Source organism: Triturus cristatus, chromosome 5_2 (assembly GCF_964204655.1).
Source record: "Triturus cristatus chromosome 5_2, aTriCri1.1, whole genome shotgun sequence".
NCBI classification, from domain to species: domain Eukaryota; kingdom Metazoa; phylum Chordata; class Amphibia; order Caudata; family Salamandridae; genus Triturus; species Triturus cristatus.
Genome location: NC_140588.1, coordinates 944,746,380 through 944,768,488, shown reverse-complemented (window position 1 = coordinate 944,768,488; position 22,109 = coordinate 944,746,380).

Here is a 22,109-nt window from a genome sequence, read left to right as displayed (position 1 = left end):
AGTGAGTTGATGTGTGTGTTGACCCATGATTCAATGAGTGGGTGTGTACTAACTGGCATTGGTGTGTCTATGGTTTCGAGAATGGAAGTCTGTATTTTAGAGTGGGTGTATGAAAGGTTATATTAGGGTGTGAGTAGGTGCATCAGAGATTATGTGGATGATGTCATCAGTGATGTCATGAGTGATGTAATTTGAGATGTCATCAGTGATGTCACTGACCATGCCATGAGTGATGTAATATGTTGCATCACCAGCAGTGCATTGTGGGGGCGCAAGTTATAACGGTTGGATTTTTCCGGCTTTGTACGAGTGAAATTTCAGCCTAACTATAATGTCTTTGTAACCTTTGCTTTTTTCCGTGAATTTCTAAGGTGTGTTAAATGCTAATTTCTAACTATAACGTCCCTGAAGCATGTGGCCATGCCCATCTTTCTCCACCACTCTCCAAACGCGCCTCCTGGTGTGCTCTTGGTTGCGGGAGGAAATCCCCTTGCCTCTTGAGGTTCATTGGGGGCCAACTAGCCCTCCTGTTACCTCCAGTAAGCCCCACACTTCTGGATTGCTGGGATGTGGCCATGCCCCATTTCTCCACCACTCTGCAAATGCGCCTCCTGGCGCACTGCTGCTTTGCGGATGAAGTCCACTTTAGTCCTGAGGTCCTCAGGGCACGAGGGGATCTCATCACCCCACCAGCAGTGCATCAATAGGCGCGTTTGCAGAGTGGTGTAAAAAGGGGCATGGCCTCTGACCACCTCTCAGCAAACCCACTTTGTGGGGCTTACTGGAGGTAACAGGTGTGCTAGTTGTCCTCTAAGGACCATCAGTTTCGAAGGGGACTTCATCCCCCAACCAAGACCACACCATGAGGCGTGTTTGCAGAGTAGCTGAAAAAGGGGGTGGGGCCTCTGGCGAGTTGCTGGCTTTCTTTTTTAAAACTTTTAGGAAGGGGGGCTGCGTGGCCCCCCATCCCTTCACCATTTAGTGCCCCGGGGTGCCCATGCCCCGGGGCCTGAGACATTTTTTATTTCTAATAAAATAAAAAGGGAGTGGGGGCACGCAGCCCCTCTCCCAAGCCTAATTTTGGGCCCAGGACCCCATCCCCTGTGGCCTGAGATATTTTTTGTTATAAAATAAAAAGGAAGGGGGTGGCACGTGGCCCACCTCCCCAGGCCTATTATGCCTGGGTACCCAATCTCCCGGGGCCTAGCCATTTTTAAATATAAAAAAAAATTAACGCAGGGGGGCGAGTGGCCCCCATCCTGGGCCATTTTCAGGCCCTGGGGACCTCCTCCCCCAGGGCCAGCCAATTGTTTTTCTTTTTTTCTGGCCGGTTCCCTCCTCCTGCGGGATCCGGCATGGCTTTTTACCCTGAGGTAGCTGCTGACATGCAGCTCCCTAGGGGTAAAAAGCAAAGTGCTTCACTTTGAGCAAGTGGGAGCAAAATGGTCTCACTTGTCTAAAGTGGAGCCCTCATTTGCTATAGGATGGAGGGAGCAGTTCTACTGCCATCCCATAGCAAAGTGTAATGTGCCAGGTGTGGGCACCTCGGGACATTGCTGGAGACGACCCGGGGGGTGGCGGTAACCAAGGCCATTTACGGCTCCACGAGGGGGGTCGCACAGCCCCCCTCCAACAGTGTAGAAGTCAGTTCTTCACAAATGATGATGCAGATTCTTGTAGTAGGAGAGAGAGAGTTTTATTCAGGTAGATACAAGTATATAGAACCCATCCAGCAGCTTGTCAGGGGTAACTGCCTCGCCAGTTCAAACAGTGCTAGGCAACCCTCACAACATTCCAAGTTCTGGAATCAGTGGCTTGCAGAGAAGGTACAGAATACCACATCAAGAAGGTGTAGAATACCACATCACCTCCCCCTTCTTAACAAACAGCAGATAAACTACACAAATAACAAAAGATAAGAAAACAAATAACACAGAAAAGATAAATTAACAATGACATCAAAGCATTATCAATCTGAATCTTGAAAACTAAGAGGAACCCGCTTCAAACGCAGAGGCCTTAAACTCCTCTCCGGAACCACAGATTCTTGTCCATCAGACTGTGAAGAGGAAGATTCGGTAGGACATGCAGATGTTGAGCAGCACTTAGCCACTCTACCCAAATTCCAAACTCTGTGATCACTTTTTTTTATGGCATTTTTAAACACTTTGATTACCTGAATTGGCTGACTGTATTTTGACGCACCAGAGGTATTCCTAGGTACCCTGATCTTGACCCAGTCACCAATTTCAACAATCGTACTTTTCACAGCTTTTCTTAAATCATACTTAATTTTCTTTTCAACCATCCTACCTTTTTCTCTTTCCTTCCAACCAAATTTCACATCAACCAATGTAGTGTGGGTTAACCACGCCCTATGTACAACGCTAAGTTAGCATAACCTTGATGGCTGTTAGAAAGCCAGCTTGCTGCTTCTGCTGCTTTTGCACGCGACACTGTTGTTACATGTTATTCATTCGAGAACTGCTGACTCGACTTTGCTTCACATGAGAACCGTCTGTTGTTTAACATCCTTAACAGCGAGTAGTGACCTTGGCCTGTACACCGTGTAAGGAACGAGTCTGGGTCACTAGACGGGGCAGGTTGTTGTGTTCAGGTTGATCGTACCACTTTTTAGCCATAACATACATACAGCTGCCAATACCTGAAAGACGAGCCCTTTAATATTACAGAGCAGCATGTTTTCTGTTACATTCGAAACGAAGAGCTGAAGCAGGAGAGAGCCTAGCTGATCCTGTGATGTGATTCCACTAAGCTGATCTATAAGGTATGGGGTCCCCCATGCAAGCCTAAGAGACCTTTTATTAGCCTAATAATACCTTATTAGTTGCTAGAGAAAGGAGGGTGTTTGTGTTCCACGGTCATTATTATTATGATTGCTCCTTTCATTTTCTATGGTATTGTAACAATGCTGATGGTGCTAATCCTAACCATTTGTCTGCTTGTGTTAGCCAAAGTACTGCATCTTAGGACGCGAGGTTTATAAAATAAACTGTTTAAACTTTTACCGTGTCTTTGTTATTCTGTTGTGGACTGATATATAGCTACCAACGGGTATTTTGGGTTCCCACCACTCCTGAGAGTATCTAAGTCGCTTGTTCTGGGTTGTCTATACATTGGGACCGCCGAGCCAAATCTCGGATAACGAATGTGACACTAAGCTAGTCGGATAGGGGTTCTTAGTTCTGAGGGGAGGTTCTGGTACACCACAATTCTCTGAGTTCCTGGTTTCCTGCGCATAGTTCTGTGCATAAGCAGAATCCCTGCAACACCAACGCTCTTTTGGAAGAAACCCAAGACGGAGCTACTTCCACATTCGCCACTCTACCTTTAAAGAGACGAAAGAGAGCCACACCAGTAGAGGAATGGGGAGTGAAGCGATATTCTCTCACTTTCTTCTTAACAGCAACCTCCCAGCAACCACCACAAGATCTCGCTTGTTGCATTGCTTCTTTAAGGACCTTGATAAACCTCTCAACCACACCATTACTTTGTGTTTAATACCTCTAGTAGACAAATAATCCTCCACCATGCAAGAGGTGAATTGAACACCATTGTCAGACAAGAGAGGTTGTGGGAAGCCTTCACTCTCAAAAAGCTCATCTAAGAATTCTACAACAACAGTAGACTCAACAGAGTTCACAATCTTAATTTCCGGCCACCGTGAAAACAAATCAATACAAACAATAACATAGCGATCCTGCGATCTCAACGTCACTGGACCTAAAATGTCCAAAGAAATATCTGACCATTGGTTGTGTTCTGCACTTGATGGACTTATCTCAATTAACACACTCAGCACATTACCGCACCAATCTCTCTACAACAAAGTCTATGGCGGGACACCAGCACGCTTCTCTAATTCTTTCCTTGGTCTTTGCTATCCCCATGTGTGAGGCATGTGCACATCCAACCAATTTCTCTCTTAAGACAAGTGTTGGAATTAACTTACTACCACCATAAGTACATTATCTACAACAGCCAAATCTTCTTTGGCATGCCAAAAACCTATCAGCAGATCATCACAGTTTCTTTTCTCGCACCACCCATTTTTCACTAAGGCGATCACCTTCTGTAAAACGACATCACTAAGGAGATGTTCCTTCCATCCACTTTCTGAAACAACACCTTTGCTAATCAAACACACATTCACATCTTCTTCCAGATTGTCTCCAGCAAAGTACTCTATTTCATCAATAGCATCATCATCAATGCCACCAAGCCTAGAAAGACAGTCAGCAAGGACATTTTTGGAAGCAGGTAAGTATTACAATTCAAAATCAAATTCTTGAAGAGCCACCACCCACTTGTGAATGCGATGAGAGACAAATGCTATGCCTTTCTTCATAAAAACTTCTTTGAGAGGCTTATGATCAGAGAGAATTTTAAACTTCTTACCCCACAAAAATTTCCTTAACTTTCGTACCGCCCAGAACACACCTAACGCCTCCTTCTCAACAATGGAGTAATTGCATTCTGCACCTCTTAGAAATAAACAACATATTTTTTTCCACTTCATCTACTTTTTGTAACAAAACTGCCCCTAGACCAGTCGAGCTTGCATCAGTCATGAGAAAAGAGGATTTGGCAGGGTCAAAACGACTCTAACAAGGTGCATCATTGAGATCATTCTTAATATCAATGCATTCTCTTTGACAATCTTTCGACCACTCAAATTCACAGCCTTTCTTCAATAATAATCTTAAGGATAAGGTTTTTCCTGCAAAGTTTGGAATGAATTTATGATAGAACTCGGCCATGCCCAGAAACCTAATAAGTTCATCCTTATTAGACGGTGATTGCAAGTTGAGAATAGTATCAACAAGAGCCTTCGGTTTGATTCCTTCTCCTGAAACAGTATGTCCAAGGTACTCTATTTCTTTTACATTGAATTTGCACTTGTCAGCACGAAGAGTGAGACCATCACTATGCAACTTTGTCAAAACTGCTCTCAAACTCAAATCATGCTGTTCCAAATCAACACCAAAAATGAGCACATCGCCCTGATAAATGTTTACGCCCTTTAAATCTCTGAGAATGCCCTCCATAACTCTTTGAAAAACGGATGCAGCTGAAATCAGCCGAAGGGCATCCTCAGAAATGTAAATGTACCAAAGGGCGTAGCAAAAGTTGTGTACTCTTGAGATGAACTATGGAGCTTAACCAGGGGGTAAGCTGAGGTTAAGTCAAAAGAAGAAAAATGCTTTGCACCTTCAAGGGAACACAACATTTCAGCAATATTGGGTAGTGGATAGTGATCAACGACCACCGCTCTGTTGAGCTCCCTCAAGTCCACACAGAGCCGAGCCTCCCCATTTGCCTTGCGTGCCATAACAACTGGAGAGACCCACTCTGTTGCCTCAACCTCTTGGATGGTACCCTTTGCGAGGAGTTTGTCCAGCTCACTCTTCATACTTTCTATTACTAAGAGAGAAACATTCCTAACTTTGGCAACTTTAGGAATTTAATTTTGTTTAAGCCTTTTTTGGTGCACGTAATTCTTGAAGCACCCTAAATCCCTGGCAAACACAGCAGGGGAATCTTTGATCAAATCATTAACCAAACAGTTAACCACTCTAACAGGAGTTAACTCTTTCAGACAGACCTGAGGATCTTCGTTAGGGTCAAGAAACACATGCAGATCTCTTTGGTGAACCCAACTTTCACATTGTGTTTTAAAACTGAAAATCGGCACCTACCCGACCCGCTAGAGCGGGGGGAACTGGGCACTCGAACACGTCCACGAGTACCAGCCGCCATCTTAGGGCTGGCTCGGGACGCGTTCTAGCTCTTCTCCACTTCCGGGAGAGAGCTATATAGAGCGAGCGAGCCCGTCGCTCGGAGATATTCATTTTACATGCCACAGAGCACGAACAAGCCTCAGATTCAGTAGCGCTGATATTTGCTGAAATTGAGATATTTTAGGCTGCTTTAGGAGGGTTTATAGAAATTTTTAATAATTTTTAGATTTGTTATTGTTTTATTTATTGACTGTCCTGCAATACCCTGTGCACTTTCACATTGTGTTTTAAAACTGAAAATCGGCACCTACCCGACCCGCTAGAGCAGGGGGAACTGGGCACTCGAACACATCCACGAGTACCAGCCGCCATCTTAGGGCTGGCTCGGGACGCGTTCTAGATCTTCTCCACTTCCGGGAGAGAGCTATATAGTCCTCGCTCACCCAGGATGCGCAGCGGACGTGCGCAGCAGGCGCGCGCCGAAGACGCGCCTAAGACAAGCCCGTCTGCGCCCGTCCGCGCCAGATCCGGGCCCAGGGCCACCCCCCCTGGTCCGGCTGCCACTCACGAAGCCATATCTACCCTATGCTACACCTCCGCACAGCTGAAACAGTGAAACACAGGTGTGGGTAGGTCTTGTAAAGTATTATTGCTATGTAAACACTTGCCTACCGCACCTATATCATGTGTAGGTTGCGCTTTTTCTTTGCCATCTCCACGGCTTGCGACAAACACCACATCCTACTCCCAGGAAACCCCCAGCGCTTCCCCATCTATCGACCAATATGTAAAAGCAGCATTAATCAATGTACGCTCACTCCCTCAACATAGTCTGGTAATAAGAGAGACTATTATTAACCAAGAACTGGATATACTTCTTATTACCGAGTCATGGGGAGAAGATGCTTCCGGTCCTGATTTTGTACTGGCTACCCCAGAAGGCCATTGTGTAGCTAGTCAAGATAGGATCTCAGGGCGAGGTGGAGGTTTAGCCATCATTTATAGGGACACCTATCGAACAAAATGTGATCCTATTCACAGCACTAATTGTGAAGCTGTTGCATTCGCTATCAATCTTACCCAGAAACAAGCTTTTAAAGGGACACTTGTGTACAGACCTCCAGGAACACGTACCAAATTTTTAGCAGCTCTTACAGATATCACGGAATCAGTAATAGGTTCACCATAGTATACGATTCTTGGGGACTTTAATTTCCCGCTTGAAAACATGGATAAGCATGATACAATCCAACTTATCGCTGACATGCAGGCAATAGGACTGCAGCAGCTAGTGAGGGGCCCCACGCACAACGCTGGGCATACACTGGATGGTGTATTTACTAACGACCCCAAAATTGAGACATCAGTAGTACTTCCTTTGATATGGACTGACCATCAAGCTATAATTTTTAGGATCAAACTGTTACCTCCCAAACTTTCTCAGAATAAAGTCCGCCTGCCAGTGGGGGCACGGACGTGGAATAAGGCAGATATGCCGTATTTTATTAATCTCCTGATGTCATCTATTCCAGAAAACACAGGTGATACCGAGACCATGTCCACAAATTTTCAGGAATGGATTTTAAAGGCAGCCAACCAAGTTGCACCTGAAAAATATCATCGCCCCAATAGAGCTACGCCATCTGCTCAATGGTACACAGAGGAACTGCGCCTCCAACGTCAGTACTGTAGAAATCTTGAAAGGCGCTGGAGGAAACATTACAGTCCCTCTGCTAAGCAAGATTATAAGAGCACTCTAGCAATCTACAAAAAAGCCATCAACACGCAAAAGAATCTCTTTTACACTGGCCAAATTGAACAAGCACACAACTCAGCCAGGATGCTCTTTCAAGTTGTGAATTCTCTTTCTAGTCCAAAGGGACCTATAATTGAGAACTCGCAGGAACTATGTGATTCATTAGCCACTTTCTTCAAAACCAAGGTGATGGACATCTATTCCACTTTTTCTAATGAACAGGCAGGAAAAACTGATGCTACACCCATCATTTATCCAATACCCAATAACTCCTCTTTTGATCAGTTTCAGCTAGCTACTGAAGATCAGATCAGTGAGCTGATCTGTAAGATCAAATCAGGTTCCCCACTTGACACTTGCCCACCTACAACAATGAATAAACTACAGAACGTTATCACACAGCCGCTAACTGAAATATGTAATTCCATATTTAAATCTGGTGTCTACCCAGCAAGCTGGAAGAAGGCCATTGTTAAACCTTTAATTAAAAAACCTTCCTTAGACCCCACTATTTCGTCCAACTAAAGGCCTATTGCCTGCCTCCCCTTCACGTCCAAAATTATAGAGGCAACTATGAATAAACAGCTCTCAGAGTTTATTGAACATCATAAACTCTTAGACGACACTCAGTTCGGGTTCCGGAGGGAACAAGGAACTGAGACAGCACTAATAAAAGCCTCAGACGAAATTAGAGAGATTATGGACTTAGGAGGAGCTGCAGTTCTTATTCTATTGGACCTGTCGGCGGCCTTTGACACGGTCGACCACACCATCTTGGTCGACCGTGTCGCAACCCTTGGGATCAATCATCTGGCCAAAGATCTTATAGCCTCCTTTTTAGCCAACCGTAGACAGGCAGTAAAGCTGGGCAATTATTATTCGCCCACTACTGAATTGCCTTGTGGGGTCCCTCAAGGATCCTCGCTAAGTCCTACACTTTTCAACATTTATGTTTCAGACTTGGCGAAGGTCATTAAATCCCATGGGATGCGTTTAACCACCTACGCCGATGATACCCAGCTCGTGTTGGCGGTGTATAAGAATGGCCCCGTGGTAGCAGCTAAGTTTCAGGAGGGTTTACTGGATGTACAATCATGGATGCACAGTAACTGCCTGAAACTTAATGCGGAGAAGACTGAGGTTATGACCTTCGGCACAATTTCTCCAGAATGGTCTCACACATGGTGGCCTAGTCAGATGGGCCCGCCTCCGGTGCCAGCCACCAAAGTCAGGAATCTGGGAGTGATTTTTGATAAATTATCTTTTGGATGCCACGTTAACAAGGTGGTTTCGGCTACTTTCTTTGTACTGAAGAAAATAAAAAAACTCTTGCCGTATTTACCAGTATCTGCAGGAAAAACGCTAGTTACCACACTAGTATTTTCAAAATTAGATTATGGAAATGCTCTCTTTCTTGGTACACACAAATACATCTTAAACAAGCTTCAGTCCGTCCAAAACATGGCAGCACGGATCCTGCTTAGCATCCCTAGGCGTCATTCCACTTCTGCAGCCATACGCCATCTTCATTGGTTAAGGGTTGAGAGCAAGATCAAATTTAAGGCTCTTTGTATAGCCTATAAGGCCATCCACCAGACAGGACCAAAGTTTCTAAAAGAGGCTTTTCAGGTGTACATCCCCAAAAAGAATCTAAGATCAGCAGCTAGCTATCTTTTGACTGTCCCCCGCACAAGAATGGCCACCTGGGGTGACAGGCGATTCTTGGTAACAACGCCTGTGCTCTGGAATTCACTTCCTTTGCACATTAAAACCGCTCCCACCCTTATTAACTTCCGCAAATTACTGAAGACCTGGCTTTTTAATCAATGAGAACGCGCTCTGATCTGTGCTGTAATCTAGAGTATCTCGCTGCGCCTAGACACCTTAGGGTATTAGTTGCGCACAAAAAAAAAAAATCTCATAAATAAATAAACTTATAAGTGAGTCACCTTTCATTGACACATACATTTTACCAGAGATCACTCTTCCCCTGAAATTTATTGACCCCAAAAAGTAACCCAGCAGGTCAATGGTGACACCAACATACCCCTTAGGTCTGATGTCAGGTTTTTTTAGAACAATTTTATCTTGTAAATTGTTTTCATAAAACACTGTGGGAACAAGTGTAATTTTTGCCCCAGAGTCGAACAGCATTTTGACCAATGCATCACAGATTAAAACATCCTCATGAGGGCCATAAGACTTATTCCCAGTAACTTGACAAATAATGACTTCTTCAGTATAATCATCATAGACATCAACCTCTTTGACAGACTTGTGAACTTTACCTGACCTACAACATTCTGAAACATGACCTTTCTTTCCGCAAACTTTGCAAATTTCTTTCCAACAGTTTTTATAATCAGCCATGTGACCAGAGTCACCACACCTGTAACATTTGCCTTGAAATTGTTTGGAATTCCAAGATTTCTGACATTGAAAAGAAGATCTTTGATTATGATAAGTACATTTCTGAGTTTGACTGGATTGCTTTTGTTGTTTTTCTCAAAAGAATATTCTTTCTTTATGACATCAACACACGCTTTCAAGTGCTCATGGCTCTTAGCAATAGTTATAACTTCTTGTAGAGAAGGGTTGTTCTTCTGCCATAGGGCATCTCTAGTCTTGTCTTTCATACAACCCAACATAATCCGATCCCTCAGGCGTTCCTCCAATGTGGCACCAAAGTTGCAAGTTGAAGCTAATTTATGTAACATTGTTATGTACTGTTCCATGGACTCATCCTCCCTTTGCATCCTTCTACCAAAATGATAGTGTTTTAGCACAGTATTTATCTTAGGCAGGTAGTGTAAGTCAAGCTTTTTAATACAAATTTCATACTCATTAAGGGATGCGGCATCACTGGTAGAAGTCAGTTCCCATCCTTGTCGCCAAAATGTAGAAGTCAGTTCTTAACAAATGATGAAGCAGATTCTTGTAGTAGGAGAGAGAGTTGTTTTCAGGTAGATACAAGTATAGAGACCCCATCCAGCAGCTAGTCAGGAGTAACTACCTCACCAGTTCAAGAAGTGCTTGGCAACCCTCACAATATTCCATGTTCTGCAATCAGTGGCTTGCAGAGAAGGAACAGACTACCACATCAAGAAGGTGCAGAATACCACAAACAATATTGAAGCCCTGGGGAGGTGGTGGTCCCCAGGGCTGTGTGGGGCTGCTCGAGCCCCCTCCACACTTTATTTCCCAATATAGCCCCAGGGCGGTGGCGGTCCCTGGAGCACCGTGGTGAGGCTAGGTCCCCCCATGTATCTTTTAAACATAGCCCCAGGGAGGTGGTGGTCCCCAGAGCTGTATGGGGGGCAGGAGTCCCCCACACATTCATTTAAAAATAAAGCCCTAGGAAAGTGGCAGGCCCCAGGGCTGTGGGGGGCCACATGGTCCCGCACTTAACATAATCAGCCCCAGGGAGGATGCAGTCCCTGGAGCTGCATGGGAGCAAGAGCCCCCCGCATGCAATCATTTAAAAAATAAAGCAATGGGGAGGTGGTGGTCCCCAGGGCTACGGGGGGCCCCATGGCTCTCCGCATTTAACCTAATTAGCCCCAGGAAGTGGCGGTTCCTGGTGCTCCGTGCTGAGGCTGGAGCCCCCATGCATCTTTTCAATATAGCCCTAGGGAGGTGGCAGTCCATGGGGCTGCAGGGGGGCCACCTGCCCCCAGCATTTAACATGACCAGCCCTGGGGAGGTGGCAGTCCCTGGGGCTGCATGGGGGTAGGAGCCCCCATGCAATCATTTAAAAAATAAAGCCCCGGGGAGGTGGCAGTACCTTGGGCTACGGGAGGCCACCTGGTCCCCCCAATTATTGAACAGAGTCCCAGGGAGAAGGCATTCCCCGGGGCTGCGGGGGTCCACGTGCCCCCCTCATTTAACATAATCAGCCCGGGGAGGTTGTGGTCCCCAGGGCTGCGTGGGGGGCATGAGACCCCCCAGGCAATCAGTGATAAAATAAAGCCCCAGGGAGTTGGTGCTACCTGGGGCTGTGAGAGCCTGCGCTGGCCCCTGCATGCCTTTATATCATTTCCCCTGGGACTAGGCCCACACCTGGGGCCTAATTAAACAAAGCGCAGGAGCCGTTGCTTAGTTCTTTTCATTTACGGCCGGATTCACGGATCCAACGTAAATCCCATTGATTTAAAAAACAAAAATCTTTTTGTGGCCTTGGGGGTCCCTCTGGGACCCCCTGAGAAGGCCTAGGGGGTCAGGGTGTTTCTATCCTGCCCCTTTTTGTATTTTTTAACCTTTTTCCTTGTGACTCGGTTCAATAAATATATATATATATTCACTGGAAAAACAATGTCATCAGTGATGTTACTGACCATGTCATGAGTGATATAATATGTGAGGTCATTGTGCGGGTGTGAGTTATAGTTAGCTCACTAGCTCTAGCGGCTGAATTTTATTGGTTTTGTGACACCTGAGCCTAACTATAACTTCTCTGTAACCTTTGTTTTTTTTCTGTGAATTTCTAAGTTTTTTTCATTGCATTTCCTAACCATAACATCCCAGTACCTTTGTTTTTTTCAGGATTTTCTATGTTTTTTTTTAACTGGTTGCCGTGTTTGCATAGTGGTGGAGAATAGGTGCTGGGCCTATGACCAGCTCTCAGGAATCCTGCATTTTGGGACTTACTGGAGGTACCAGGAGGGCTTCTTGACCCCCAAGGTTTCTTAGGAGGAAAGTGGACTTCATCCCCCAACCAGTAGTGCACATTGAGGCGTGTTTGCAGAGTGGTGAAGAAAGGGGCCATGGTCTTGCAAGACCTCTTAGCAATCCTGCAGTGTGGGACTTACTGGGATAATAGGAGGGGTAGTTTACCCCCAACTACGCCCTTGGGAGCCAACTACCCCTCCTGTTACCTCCAGTAAGTCCCACACAGCAGGATTGCTGAGACCTAGTTGGAGGCTTGCCACCTTTCTCTTCTACTCAGCAAACACACCTCCTGGCACACTTCTAGTATGGGGATGAAGTCCGCTTGGCTATTGAGGGTCCTTGGTGGCCAACTACCCCTCCTGTTACCGAAAGCAAGTCCCAGAAATCGGGTTTGTTGAGCAGTTTTTGGTGGCATGCTCCCTTTCTCCACCACTCTACAAACGCACCTCCTGGCACACTACTAGCTGGGGGATGATGTCTCCTTGCTTCTTCAGGGTCCTTGGAGGTCAACTAGCCCTCCTATTACCTACAGTAAAACACACACAGCTGGATTGCTACAAGGCCGTCAGAGGCCATGCCCCCTTTCTCCAACACTCTGAAAGCATGCCTCCTGGCACACTGCTGCTAAGAGATTAAGTCCACTTTAGACCTGAGGCCATCAGGAGGAAAGGGGATTGCATCCCCCCATCAGCATTGCATGTGGAGATTAAATGCTAGCCATGGAGAACAATCCCATTCCAATTTTCTCTGATTTTTGCTTTATCCTGCCTCAAAGGAACTCACATGATTTCCCCTCAGAGGAGACCCATGTGAGTTCCACTGAGCTCCTGCACATAGGCAGAGAGCTGTAACAAACTTCTCTCTGATGAGGGAAGTCTGTCCCAGACTGATTGACAGGGGCGTTGAATTTGTGGAAATGCAGATAACACTCATTGAAAGAGTACATCTGCCCCTAAGATGAGATGGCGACAAAGGCATTTGATAGTCCAGTCTTGATGACATCAGATTTTGATGAACATGTACTGACCACCTTGTAAACTGCACCACCAATGTAGTTTGGCTGCATAAGAGATCAACTTCTGTAAGTGTTGATTAGACAGTTTGACACTTCCTGACAGACACACTAATTTCAGCACCAACCCTTCTTATTTTTGTCCATTTTATGTTATGCTCATGCTACATTTCTGAGTACAGTAGTCCTCTTCCTCACTGTCAGTCCTCCCCAGATGATCTAATTACTACCGAGGTCAGAAATTAGCCATATGTTTCCCGAGGTCGGTGTCCAAAAGCTTAACACACATGAGAGACTGTCTTTTCTTGCTATAGGAACTCTTTCCACTGTAGTTGTAATTGTGAGTTTCAACAAGTAAAGTTCCACTTGTCACTATATGTCCTAGCCAATATTGATGCCCTCAAGATTGGGACATGTCTTACTTTGCAATATCCGGTCTTCTCTGCAGGTATGGCGTCTACTAATGAGTGGACTAGTATGCTTCACTGTGTTTATTTGAACAACCACTGTTTTATTAAACACACTATCAAAATTAATAATTTCATCAAGTAGAATATTTTTGACATCCTACTTCTCTCTGCAGCACGGCTCACAAAATGTTTCTCTCCAGACATGTTTGACACACTGCCAGCTGAATATAATTTTTTAGTCTGGCAAAGAAGGGGCAGTCTAATAAAGTTTGAAGATGGCTCCGCTCCCTGCTGTTTTTTTTTACTTGTGCTTGCCTCCTTATTGCAGGAGATTTTAATCTGTGGACTGATTCCAAAAATGAACGCTATAAAAAGCTAAAAGATTTGGTTGAAACATTGTTTTCTAATAATCATGTAATATGCCATTCGCGGGACCAACGTTAGTCCTAAGATCTGAGTTCTATAGATGTTTTTTCTTAACCCCTATGCATGATATGATCACTTTTGTATAATATAGAAGGTGCCACTAGACATTAAAAAAACAGTCATTTCATTGCCAATCGGTGTTACGAAAAATTGGAAATCTCTTCTGGTGAGCGAGTTATCTATTTATGGTGCCCACAACTCAGTGGACACAAATGGGCTTGCTTTAAAAAATGAATTACTAGTACAATTGATCAACATGTGTGGCTTGCTAAAAGTAGAATTAATAGGCAAAGGAGCGGCTCCCCTTCATTTTCATCTGGGATCAGATGAGCTAAAACTAAACTGAGGAGCTCATAAAACTGTTTGGGAAAATCTCAAGTTCCCATTGAACTAAATGAGTATAAGGTGGAGTTTAATAGCTATAAACTTCTTACATGCCTGTTCAAACAAACTTGCTATTTAACGAGATTAGATATGCCAACTACATTCAAAAGGCGTCTTTAAGGTGTTAAACAACCTAACAAATGTGCCTAAAGTCTCACTAAGTATTGTTCCCTCAGAAATGCTATGCGAGCAGCTCTAGCAATGTTTTCTCCATTAAGATGTAGCTGTGAGGAAATCACCGCCAAGGGTACCTTTGTCCCTGCCCAAATTGGTATAGATTTTATCTGCTCCTTTATTATATTCTTCGTGCAATGCCAAACATATTTTTGAATGCTCTCTTGGCTTCTGTGAGGTCTGGTTCTACTTTGAGTCCATGCTCAGCATGTAATTGAAAATTCTTAGTTGCAGCGATAATCGCGCCTTCAATAGCTCTAAAGAAAGGAATACTTTCAGACATTTTCAATGATGAGCTGATTATACCCCTTTTAAAGAAACAGAATTCATTATTATGTTTCAGTACCAAGTACCAAAACTATGGAGCAAAAGCGTCTCTGCACGCACCTGCAAGCTAATATTTGCTTGAATAACTTGCATTTAAACTTCAAACCCAGATATAGCAAAGAATTGGTCTTAGTGTCAGATGTGAATGATTTGAAAATTAGATGCTGGACACATTATTGCCTTGATCTTGCTAGACTTACTCACTCCCTTAGGTATGGTTGATATATCTTTTCTCTTGAACTGTATAAAGGGGGCGGCATTGGGTGCAGGGCTCTTCTGTGGTTTAAGTCTTTTCTAATCAACAGAACCCAAGCAGTAACATGTAGACTGTCCTTTCCCCAAAAGGCCTGTGCTCAATATGGAGTTCCTCAGGGCTCTAGTCTGTCACCTCATCTTTTTAATATCTATGTGAGACCAGTAGTAAACACTTTGGCTGAGATGGGGTAAGATATTACGAGTCAGATTTACTAAGGACTTGCATTGGTCTTGCATCAGGCAAGTCATGGCATGGCAATTCAAGCCAATAAATTAAATGGGATTTAAAAAGCCACCTCAAAGGGACGATTTGCACTGACTTGCATGATTTTGTACAGAAATGTAGCACAATATAGTAGCTTGCACTGTGTTGCATAACAGTTTGTTGTAGTAGACATTCCATGGTTGGAGCATGGGATTTTCTATGCATCTACACATTAAATATAACTCAATCCCAGATTAACTATAGGCAGTAAATTTGGGATTGCCCCAGAATGGTGTGCCTACTGCAGAGAGGCGTAACAAGGAAAAATTACTTTATTTCTTCTCGTTAGTTCCTCTTTCCATGTATTCTGCATTTTGCAGCACACATACAAAGAGGAATGAGCCTCTAAGGATTGTTTTTGTGCCGAAAGGTATCATTTCCTGCCCATAATGCAGACACACTTGTAAAATGGTGCAAGCGTTCCTGCATTGGTGCTAGGCAGTACACAGTGTACCAGCACTAGGAGGGAGCAGATGTGCACCATATCATTGTAGATATGTCACTTCCTGCTCTCTCCATGTTACACAACGCAGCGCAATAAGTTCCTGTACTGCATTGCCTGAAATGTTAATAAATCTGACTCTACATGTATGTCAATGACACTCAGATCTTGTTTTGACTGGCCAATGATTCCAGCACTCAGGCGATGTTACAGCAGATTATGTGTTACATCCGGAATTGGATGAGCAGTAACATGCTAAAGATGACGTCCTCATCATAAATAGTAGTTTTGATCTATAGCTGAATACTTACTAGCTATAGGAGTTGGTTTTACTCCCCAAACCTACTATTTTAGGTAAAATCATGGACATGAAGTCAGAGTCCTGACTGGTCTTGTCTACTCACATTTGAGCCACACTTTGGGATGCAGTTATGAAATAAAAAGTTGCAGTAAAGTTCCTATTTATCTCTCCTTTGAGGGCAGGCAAAGTGGTGACTGGAATAATAGGCTCATGTCCGAAGTAAGCAAACCCCCTGCATCAGGAATTACCTCTTACGTTGATTAGCAACCATTAGGTCATTTCAAATTCAGCAGCACACATAGTTTCTTGTCTTCTGTCGACTGCCCATGCCAGATATTTTTTGCGAATACTACACTAGCTGATTATCAAAGAAAGTCTTTTTTCAAGATTAGTTCCTTTATGTACAAACCCTATATAAGAAAGGCACCTACCTTTATTCAGAAATGCATTCAGAGATACTGCTCTACAAGAGTCTGCTGCTCTTCTTTGGGCAACCTTTTAATGGTTCTTAAATTCCACAAGAGTATGTTATGAGTTCCTAGCTTTTCTTCGGGTACACCTGAAATGTGGAACTATTTGACCTCTTAGTTGCGTTCAGAGACATCCCCAGCTAGATTTAGACAAGTCCTAAACATAACATGACATGACAAGGCATAATATTGTGTGTTACTTTGTTTTTGTGAAGTTCTGATGTTCACCATACTTTATGGCACAAGTAGCTCTTGCCTCAGCCTAAACTGGAACTGAATGGAGGAGATTCACTCCTTCTTGCAGTACAGCTGTGGTGTGTACATGTGTAGCATGTACATTTCTACCATGCGGATGGTGCAGCAAAAGCAAGGCAGTCTGCACTTCTACAAGCCAAACTCTTGCAGTAAATGAGACCAGCTGAGTTTGCAGCGACTATTGTTATTATTATTATTATTATTATTATTATCATTATCATTATTATTTTTTTATTAGTAATTTGTGACTGCTACCTAGAAAGGTGCCCTGGAGCTTAGCTGTATATAAAACTAATGCTACACTTTACATGCTTAACGGGTGCAGAGCTTAGTTTTCAGAGATTTTCTGAAAGCTTCGAAGATCTGTAGTTGAACAGGGAGATGAATGAAGATTGCTCCAAAGACAGGGGTCATGAAGTGAAAACGATCTTCAGCGGTACGTAAGCGATTGAACTTTGGTATGACAAGAAGATTGGCATTGGAGGTTCTAATAATCGTTCAGCAAGATGTGCTCTTTGTTTTCAAGGCATCTGCTTGGTTATGTCCCTAGGTTAGGGAGGATCCCAAAATCATCACCTCTCTCACTGCTTGCTAAACTTTCATTTTCTCTTTTGTGAAATTATTATATTCATTTAAGCATGCAAAGACAGAGATACTTGTTATTTTACCAAAAGTATAAGAGGTTTCTGTTTTATTAACTGGGAGTCCAAAGGAACTGAGCGAAGTTGCGGAATTCACGGAACTTCGTGGAATTCCACGTAGTAATACTCCGCCAATTACGCCCACCTTTACTATTCTGTTCCACAATTCTTAATCAGCCTCTGAAACAAATCTAAATACATATTTGTTGGACAGGGAAGTACTGTATGTTCTTACTTTACTGCTGAAATCAACCAATCAACCATCACCTTTCATTTAATGATTTTGTGTTTCAATTTTAACTACAACTCGTTGTCATACATTGTTTGCTATAGCGAGGAAGTGTTAAACCATATTTTGCAAGATCCTATCCTATTTAATTCATTCCGTTAAACAGTTGTGTAAGCCATTTATAAAACCAAATCAATTTGAGCTCTCAGTCTATTTAAATGTGTATATTTCTTTCTTTCATTAAAATCATGACGTAGGTTGACTTATGTGACAACGTTTTAGGGTCGGTCAAACGACAGAGTACCATGTAAATTACATCTTTAACTGTTAAGAATGTTAGACATATATATATAAATCGCGTTTGCCTTTGCCAGCCATGTGATTCTCAAAATCACAGGGTTTGAGAACATAAAGACCCTTGAGTTAGTCAGAAAATCATTTTCGACTTATTAAAGGTATTTTGCAATAACAATTCACGAACGCGGCAGGGGTGAAAGGGGCAATCCCTCCTATTTACAAGGAGCAAAGTGTCAATAGTTTGTGACCACAAACCATTGATCAGATGCTGACCCCCAAGTTGGGGTAACTCTTTAGTAGGAGCAGGCAGTTTTTTCTAAATCTGCACTTGTCCCTTTAGTAAACACTATGGGCCCGATTCACAGAATTAACTTAAGACAAAATCCTAAACTTACTACTTTTGGTATTCACAGAATGCACTTACTACTTTTGGTATTCACAGAATGCACCTACTACTTTTGGGTATTCACAGAATAGATTTACGACTACTAACTTTACGTCCGCACTCGGGCCGGAAATTCCGGCCTGGATGCGGAGCTTCCGGCCTGGAGGCGGAGCTTCCGGGTTGGAGGTGGGGCTTCTTGGCCAGAGGCGCAGCTTCCGGGTTGGAGGCAGGGCTTCTTGGCCGGAGGCGGAGCTTCTGGGCCGGAGGTGGGGATTCCGGCCAGTGGCGGAGATTTAGCCATGGCCAAAATCTCCACCTCTGGCCGGAAGCTCCACCTCTGGGCCGGAAGCCCTGCCTCTGGCCCGGAAGCCCCTCCTTCAGGCCGGAAGCTCCGCCTCTGGGCCGGAATTTCCAGCCCGAGTGCGGACGTAAAGTTAGTAGTCGTAAATCCATTCTGTGAATACCAAAAGTAGTAAGTGCATTCTGTAAATACCAAAAGCAGTAAGTGCATTCTGTGAATACCAAAATGGTAGTAAGTTTAGGATTTTGTCTTAAGTTAGTTCTTGAATCGGGCCCACGCTGTTTTAAAAATAAGTTTTCAGTTTGAGATTGCAAATGTAGACAGAACATTGCCCTCCCTTACAAGCATCTATCCATACGTTCACAGCCATTCACAGGGGATGGAAAATTGTGACAAGCCTAATTCACACTCATTAATCAGTTCCTTTTAAGCCTCCCTGTGAATATATGATTTGTGATGCAACCAGCTAATACATAAGATTTATGAAAAGTGCGCGTCCATTGGCAAACCATTTGGTGTGCTAATTGTTTTTTCATATATATCCCTTCAAGTTCCTCCGTTTGCTATATATTGTGTACCTACAATTTTCATTAGTAATTACTTTAAAATCTTCAAAGTACACCCATACACAGATACTTATAAAAGGGGTGTTTGATGCTATTGAGAGCAGTTGTTAACAGTATTAGCTGCCCTAACATAAAACCAGACTTACTTCTATCTCCACCCTAATGTATGACACCACTATCATCTTTACAAACTATGCCTTAAGTATCTTGGGTAAAGAAAGCACAATGCATAGCGTTGGCTCCATAGGTGCTGGAAGTATAGGTGCTGGGAATGCTGCAGCACCGCAAAACAGAAAAACCCTTCTAATTAAAAAAGGGGAGGAACAAGAAGCTACGGGGTAAACAGGGTAAGCTGGCCTCCAACCAGCATGTATCACACAACAAAAAGCTACCCAAATCTGATTCCTAATGCATAAAGAGGCACATTATGCCAATGATTAGGTGGTGTTGGACATTACATAAAGTGTATGAACTGGCCTCACACACCACCAGGTGTCATACTTCATCATCGGCTGTCTTTGCCCTTTAAAAACCACGTTTGATAAAGGGCGGGCCTGCACCTGAAGACAGGGAGGCACTTCTAAAACTAAGTGGGGGCCCGTGCTGAGAACATGAGTAAGTGAGTGAGTGATGTTTAAAAACCGATGCACATTCCTGCATGAAGTCTTTTAATGGCGCAGATTGTGCTCGATATTAAAAATTAGTGGGGGAGACTCGGAGGTTTAGTACCCCATCTCCGTCTGGGTTGCCAACATGTTTCTGCCAAAATGGCCAGGAGGGTCCATGGCATTCATCAGGGAGTGAGGAAAAAAGGGGGCTCCTATCTTGTCTCAAAGAGACAAAGATAAATTCACCGTTTGCTGCAGCACCCCCAAAAATATACTGGAGTTCAGAAGGTGAAGGAGCAATATCAAAGACAATGGTCAAATGTCATGCTATGTCTTCTGACAAGTTGCTGCTTCGGCATAAACTAGTGTTTACTTTTGTCGCTCTGACTGCATAGTGAAAGGATTTTCTAGAAGTGATCTAGGTGACAATCCTGCTGTGGTACAGAAAATGAACGGAAAGACTGTTCACGTTTTGTTTCTTACACGCATCTGCATTTTGGTAAATGAACTATACACATATTTGAAAGTATACCAGCAATTAGGAAAGCACAAAACAAGAACTTTTTTGAAATTCCGAAGTGTGATAGAATCAAAGATTATAGTACAATATAAACAAATGACGGCACTTAACTATGTGATGCACAAATGATAAATATTCGCTGAAACACGATTTCCGTACATTATAATTTTCATTCTATATAGTTTTACTGATAAAACTGCTTCTCTATGTAAATGTTGTGTCCATTTCAAAGAAAATGTACTGTAAATAACAATGCACTACCTCACCAGTGATCCGAACTGCACTACCACCAGACTCTTACCACTCTCCTGCTGCTACATTTGTTTTTTGCATGAGGCTTGGATTTTTCACAATCCATTGGCTTCATTGATGTAACATTAATGGCAGCACCTTCACTCTGTAAATTGTTCCAGCACCACTAGTTGAGTTTGATTTTCATATTCTTCACTCTTACCACTCTACCAAATGCCTCATACTGTCAGGGCCCTGCAGCCGCACACTGTTTAAAAACTATTCATCAGCCGAAGGACTAAAACATTATTGTATTTATTGGTCTATTTACTAAATATTCACTAAGTAATTCATCATTTTTTAAACCTCTACAGCAGAGGGCTTTCCCATTGTATACATTGACAATATCTGTGAGATGTGCATACTTCTAACTCTTTTAATACTCGAACACTCTTAAATGAGCTCTGTTCGCCTGCAGTGTATTTAAATAAAAACACAAATATGGCTAGAGAACAAAAATAGGATACCACAGGAAGTGCAGCCCTAAAAAAAATATGAATGCTTAAGGTATGTTGCCTGCTAGTACAAAAAAGATGCAGAAATGTGGATGAGACCAAATAAAAAGTAGGTCACATTACTTGACCATAACCAAGAACTGACCTGTTGTAATAAAAATAGAAAATACAATTATTCTTTGTGTTTGATAAAAAGAAAATCAGATGTGTACTGTTTCAGATTTCACCTTCTATATATAATAAATCTTTTAGGTAAAGGCATGCTCATAGCTGGATCTCCCAAGCCAGCACTTGGACAATATTAAAATATACTAAACTGGAAGGGTCTGAATTACTAAACTATGATGCCATACAATGGAGCAAGGGAGGTAGCTGTGCTGTATTGCATCAAAGGGAGAGAAAATAGATGTGCCATATCCACTAAGATATGGGGCAGTTCTTCTCTCTCACAGTGTTAGTATACTTCTGACTCCCCAGCATCAATGCAGGGTCCTTTGCGCCATGACGCAAGGGTGTCTGTGCTGTGTTCGGAATAGTTTTTGTGCAGGAAAGTCTATTCTTAGAAGGTTATCCCTCTTTGTTCATGTGCTGCAGAATGCAATACATATTCAAAGAGGAAATAACAAGGGAAAATAAAAATATATCCCTTATTACGCTAGCCTCAGGTAGGTCCATCATTTTGTCCAAACTCATGGTTACTAGCACGAGTAATTATGGGTTTGTGTCAAAATACATGAGCCAATGCAAGGAAAAGCTCATGCTCCACCCATTTAGCAAGATACAAGGTAATGCAAGGCAGCACTACGTGCTGTGTTGCTTTTTTGAATCGGGCTTTGAGTGGCCTTGTAAATAACAAACTAGTAGTTGTGTCCGAGCTGCACAAAAAAGTGACAACCCTGATGCAAAATC